Genomic DNA, 6,522 nt, shown 5'->3' with positions numbered 1-6,522 from the left:
GCCATCATTAATGGTTATAAATGTGGAATACACCTGTGCTGTTCCTACTATGACATGTCAACATGTCTGCTGTGAAAACGGTCTACAGTGCGAGGATATGTAGACATAGTAATATAAAAGCTATAGCAGTGCAAGGATAAAAAAAAAAAAGACAGCATTAAATATGAGCGTTATAGAGAGCCGAAGTCACGCCCTTCTACTTCCGGCCAATGGGACCTATCTTTCGAAAAAATATGAACGGGAGTCACTGGAGAGATAATAATTATATTTTTGATCCCGTTTGAGTTGAGCCACGGATTACACATATGATGTTCGTCTATTTAATTAAAAGATCATTTTTCAACTGAAGAAAGTCTCAGTTTATTGTTGTAACTGCTGAAGTGTAAGACTGTGAAAATACGTCATTAGAAAGACTTCACACTTCAATGTCGCGTGGATGACGTCTCGCTGAAGCTACGATGTCTGTGTGTATCGTACCTGCGTGCGTGCGTGCCTGTGTGTGTCTGTCTGTGTGTGTGTGCGTGTGTGTGTGTGTGTGTGTGTGTGTGTGTGTGTGTGTGTGTGTGTGTGTGTGTCTGTGTGTGTGTGTGTGTGTGTCTGTGTGTGTGTGCGTGTGTGTGTGTGTGTGTGTGTGTGTGGGGGGGGATGTAACGTTACTCTAATGAGCAGAGGATCTCGCTCGTTCTTTTGCTTCTCTGCTGAAAACACTTCACTGGATAAAACCCATCAGATGAGCTAACGTTACATGTGTTGTGGAACAGAGCTAAGCTAGCTAGCTAGCTAGGCTCAATTCAAACGAAAAAAATAATTAGCCTATCACCGTTCATATTTTTTCCGAATTAAGGTCCCATGAGGTCCACCGGAAGGGGCGGGACTTCACCTCTCTATAGGGGAATAAAGTAGACCGTAGGATAGACACTTGGTAGACATTTGGTTGTGATGTTACGTGTTGTTATCTAACAGAATGGCAGCCCTAACTTAATATTAGGTTTTAATTCAGTGTCATTGCTCTTCACCTTCATCGTGTCCCTCGTCTTCTTCCTCTTCTTCGTGTCTCTGCGGTGACGGAGGCCAAACCTGCTGCTCCTCTTCGTCACACTCCATCAGCAGATCGGCCGCTCCGTCCGCTGTGCTTGGCAGCTCCCTCGCCTCCATCGCCTGTCGGACAAACCGTCACAAACACACAGAAAAAGAGACAAAAACAACAATTTTCAGAAAACGGCGACAAAAACGTTTATTTTTCTCCCGCATAAAAAACTAGAAAAAGGCGACAAAAACGTTGAAAAAGTGTAAAGGGTCCAACCAGCTGTGTGTTTAATGATCTCATGAGGGGGGGGAGTGTGTGTGGGTCTGTCTGTCTGTATGTGTGTGTGTGTGTGTGTGTGTGTGTGTGTATATATATGTGTGTGTCTGTGAGTGTATGTGTGTGTGTGTGTGTGTGTGGGGGCGAGTGTGTGTGTCTGTATGTGTGTCTCTGTATGTGTGTCTCTGTGTGTGTGTTTCTGTGTGTGTGTGTCTCTGTGTGTGTGTGTGTGTGTGTGTGTGTGTCTGTGTGTATGTTTCTATGTCTGTGTGTGTGTCTGTATATGTGTCTGTATCTGTGTGTATCTGTGTATCTGATGTATGTGTGTGTGTAGTGTCTGTGTTTCTGATGTGTGTCTGTGTGTGTGTGTATGTGTCTCAGTAGGGTGTGTGTCTGTATGTGTGTGTGTGTTTCTGTATGTCTGTGTGTATGTCTCTGTGTGTGTGTGTGTGTCTGTGTGTATTTCTGTGTGTGTGTGTGTCTCGGTGGGTGTATGTCTATGTGTGTGTGTGTGTGTTTCTGTGTCTCGGTGTATGTATCTCGGTGTGTATGGTGTGTGTGTGTCTGTGTGTGTGTATCTGTATGTGTGTGGATGTGTGTGTAGTGTGAGTGTGTATGTGTCTAGTAAGTATGTAAGTGATGTGTGTGATGTCTGTGTCTGTGTGTCTCTGTGATGTGTGTGTGTGTGTCTGTGTGTGTGTATCTGTATGTGTCTCTGTGTGTGTGGGTGTCTGCCTGTATGTGTAGTGTGTCTGTGTGAGTGTCTGTGTGTGTGGGTGTGTCTGTGTGTGTAGTGTCTGTTTCTGTGTGTGTGTCTGTGAGTGTCTGTGTGTGTGTGTGTCTCGGTGTGTGTGTGTGTGTGTGTATGTCTGTGTGAGTGTGTGTGTGTGTCTAGTTCAAGTACTTGATCTGTTTGATCTGATTGATTCGTACAATCTGTAAACGACAAAAACGTTTATTTTTCTCCCGCATAAAAAACTAGAAAAAGGCGACAAAAACGTTGAAAAAGTGTAAAGGGTCCAACCAGCTGTGTGTTTAATGATCTCATGAGGGGGGGGAGTGTGTGTGGGTCTGTCTGTCTGTATGTGTGTGTGTGTGTGTGTGTGTGTGTGTATATATATGTGTGTGTCTGTGAGTGTATGTGTGTGTGTGTGTGTGTGGGGGGGCGAGTGTGTGTCTCTGTATGTGTGTCTCTGTATGTGTGTCTCTGTGTGTGTGTTTCTGTGTGTGTGTGTCTCTGTGTGTGTGTGTGTGTGTGTGTGTGTGTCTGTGTATGTGTGTGAGTGTCTGTGTGTGTGTGTCTGTGTGTGTGTTTCTGTGTGTCTCGGTGTGTGTGTGTCTGTATCTGTGTGTGTCTGTATCTGTGTGTGTATCTGTGTGTGTATGTGTGTGTGTGTGTGTGAGTGTCTGTGTTTCTGTGTGTGTGTCTCCGTGTGTGTGGGTGTGTGTGTGTCTGTGTGTGTGTGTGTGTGTCTCGGTGGGTGTGTCTGTCCATGTGTGTGTGTTTCTGTGTGTGTTTCTGTGTGTGTGTGTGTGTCTGTGTGTGTGTGTGTCTGTGTGTGTGTGTGTGTCTCGGTGGGTGTGTGTGTCTGTATGTGTGTGTGTGTGTGTGTTTCTGTGTGTCTGTGTGTCTCGGTGTGTGGGCGTGTGTGTGTGTGTCTGTGTGTGTGCGTGTGTGTGTCTCTGTGTGTGTGGGTGTGTGTGTGTGAGTGTCTGTATTTCTGTGTGTCTGCGTGGGTGCCAGTGATCAGGTATGTGTGTCTGTATGTGTGTGTATGTGTGTCTATGTGTGGCTGCGTGTGTCACTGTGTGCTGTGTGTATCGTGTGTATGTGTATGAGTGTGTCTGTGTGTGAGTGTGTGTGTGTGTATCTCAGTATGTGTGTCTCTGTGTCTAGTATGTATGTGTGTGTGTCTGTGTGAGTGTCTGTGTGTGTCTGTTTCTGTGTGTGTCTGAGAGTGTCAGGTGTGTGTGTGTCTCGGTGTGTGTGTGTGTGTGATCTCTGTGTGAGTGTGTGTGTGTGTGTGTCCTAGTTCAAAAGTGACTTGATCTGTTTGATCTGATTGATCTCGTACAATCTGTATTATTAAAAAAACTATTTGTTTTCATTGATAATAATAATATATATATATATATATATATATATATATATATATATATATATATATAGTTCTGTTTGTCATCTGTAGGTTGTCCTTGGTTACTGTTGCTGATTGTTTTGGAGGAATTTCTGTGTATTTTATGTTTGTTTTTGACATTTTTTCTATGAAACAAGGGACCATGATGTAAATAAATAAGTGTTTACACATTTTCATGTTTTCTTGTCTTCTATATTCATAAATAAAACCATAAAAAATGTCGGAATACGTCTCCAGTTAAAGCAGTTAGTTGTATTATATGTCATAATATTATATAAACATCTTTAACATTATTTAATGACAAACAAACATTTTTACACGAGTCATCCTGATGACTGTTAGCTCCCAAAGCTAGCTCTGTTATTTACACTACGATGGGGGCATTCAGCTAACTTTTTACTTTCACTTTTGCATAAATAAGAATCAAACAACACAGTAGATAATAAGATATGTGGTTTAAAGTTGTCCTCGTGAGGTTATTAAAGTGACCAAGAACACAACAAGAAGCTACAGTTTGCTGTGAAAGGATTAGCTAGCTCAGTCAGTTAGCAAGCTAAGCTAACAAGCTAAAAGCTAATTAAAACACATACAGCTTCAGAGCATGCGAACTGCAGAAGACTGCTGACTTTACACCTACTTTCTGTCTACTTATCTACACTTGAGATGCTTTATAACAGACTGTGAGTCTTGTATTTTACTGCAGTAATGCTCCTGCTGCACACGACACCAGCTAGCCCCCGTCCCCCCCTCTCTCTCCCTCTTCTTTTCCCTTTACATTTAGCTACCACTGCTAACAAGCTAACAGCTAGCCTAGCAGCTACCAAGTGACTTCATTAACTCTGATATCCGCGTCATCTAGCGAAGCAAGCGGCTGCTTACCTTATCCGGACTTTTTACGTGTCAAAAAAATACTTATTCCGGAAAAATTGCACTTTAAATGACGTGTTTTTCCCCAAAAATACTCAGTGAATCAGTGATGTTCATGTGCTGGGTGCTGTTAGCTGTAAGTTGGCACTGAGCACGCTGTCTGGGTCTATTTGCGCTGCTGTATCCCTCCGCCACTTCCTCCCTCCCCTGCTTCGAATGGGAGTGAGTGGTGGCGGCGGAGTGATATCTGCGAGGAGACACAGCAGTAAACATTAATATCGTTTTTACAAGAAAAAACACTTTAAACTAAAGTCACCCTTTCGTCTTTTATCGGTTACGTGAAGACAAACGTACAATGAGACTTCGTCTTTGTAGAAACGCCGTCAACAATGTGCAGCGTTAACGTTAACGGCGAATCTAAAACGGACGTCTGCGTGCTAACAGATTAGCATGCTAACAGTGAATAGCATGCTAACGTTGCACTCCGACAAACTGTTTAAGAAAGCACCGACTGATATTCACTGTATGTGATTCAAACTTGCACATGAAACAAATATAGTTACTACGTCATAAAGCCCTGAAAATGTCCAATGTTGAATGTATATATTTGTTTCTGTATGTATTGTTTATTTCTCATTAATGTTTGTTTACGTATGCCCATTCACCAAGGCTACAAAACATCTCCACGTTATGTGTAACTTATTGTGGCAATAAAGCTTTTTCTGACTATGATTTTCAGGTATTTCCCTCTGAGATGAAGTGCAGTAGAAGTATACTGTAGCAGAAAATGGAAATACTCAAGAAAAATACAATAGCATACCTGTAAGAACCACGTTTCTCTAAAACGGCCCTGTTTTCAGCTTTGTGACATTTTCTATCCGAGCTAAGAGGGTTTTTAAGAGGACTTTCTCAACATATAAAGGAACATTCAGGTCCTTTACTGCAGTAAAAGTACTAATACCACACTGTAAAAAATACTCTGCTACAAGTAAAAGTCCTGCAGTGAAAATATTACTTCAGTAACAGTGTGTAAGTATCATGAGGAAAATGTAGTGAAAGTATTCAAACATAGTAGAAAGTGTAAAGGATCCAACCAGCTGTGTGTTTAATGGTCTCATCATCTCAGCTTGTAGCCGTTATATTGTTATTAACTAGTAACTAAAGTAACTAGTAACTAAAGTAACTAGTAACTAAAGCTGGAACAGATGAATGTAGCGGAGTAACTAAAGTAACTAGTAACTAAAGTAACTAGTAACTAAAGCTGGAACAGATGAATGTAGAGGAGTAACTAAAGTAACTAGTAACTAAAGCTGGAACAGATGAATGGAGCAGAGTAACTAAAGTAACTAGTAACTAAAGCTGGAACAGATGAATGTAATGGAGTAACTAAAGTAACTAGTAACTAAAGCTGGAACAGATGACTGTAGCAGAGTAACTAAAGTAACTAGTAACTAAAGTAACTAGTAACTAAAGTATCTAGTAACTAAAGCTGGAACAGATGAATGTAGCGGAGTAACTAAAGTAACTAGTAACTAAAGTAACTAGTAACTAAAGCTGGAACAGATGAATGTAGCGGAGTAACTAAAGTAACTAGTAACTAAAGCTGGAACAGATGAATGTAGAGGAGTAACTAAAGTAACTAGTAACTAAAGTAACTAGTAACTAAAGCTGGAACAGATGAATGTAGCGGAGTAACTAAAGTAACTAGTAACTAAAGTAACTAGTAACTAAAGCTGGAACAGATGAATGTAGCGGAGTAACTAAAGTAACTAGTAACTAAAGCTGGAACAGATGAATGGAGCGGAGTAACTAAAGTAACTAGTAACTAAAGCTGTAACAGATGACTGTAGCGGAGTAACTAAAGTAACTAGTAACTAAAGCTGGAACAGATGAATGTAGTGATAGCAAAGTAACTAAAGTAACTAGTAACTAAAGCTGGAACAGATGAATGTAGCGGAGTAACTAAAGTAACTAGTAACTAAAGCTGGAACAGATGAATGTAGCGGAGTAACTAAAGTAACTAGTAACTAAAGCTGGAACAGATGACTGTAGTAGAGTAACTAAAGTAACTAGTAACTAAAGCTGGAACAGATGAATGTAGCGGAGTAACTAAAGTAACTAGTAACTAAAGCTGGAACAGATGAATGTAATGGAGTAACTAAAGTAACTAGTAACTAAAGTAACTAGTAACTAAAGCTGGAACAGATGAATGTA

The sequence above is a fragment of the Sander vitreus genome, chromosome 14 (assembly GCF_031162955.1).
Source record: "Sander vitreus isolate 19-12246 chromosome 14, sanVit1, whole genome shotgun sequence".
Taxonomy (NCBI): domain Eukaryota; kingdom Metazoa; phylum Chordata; class Actinopteri; order Perciformes; family Percidae; genus Sander; species Sander vitreus.
The sequence above is the reverse complement of the archived record's forward strand: the minus strand, read 5'-3'. Positions refer to the sequence as shown.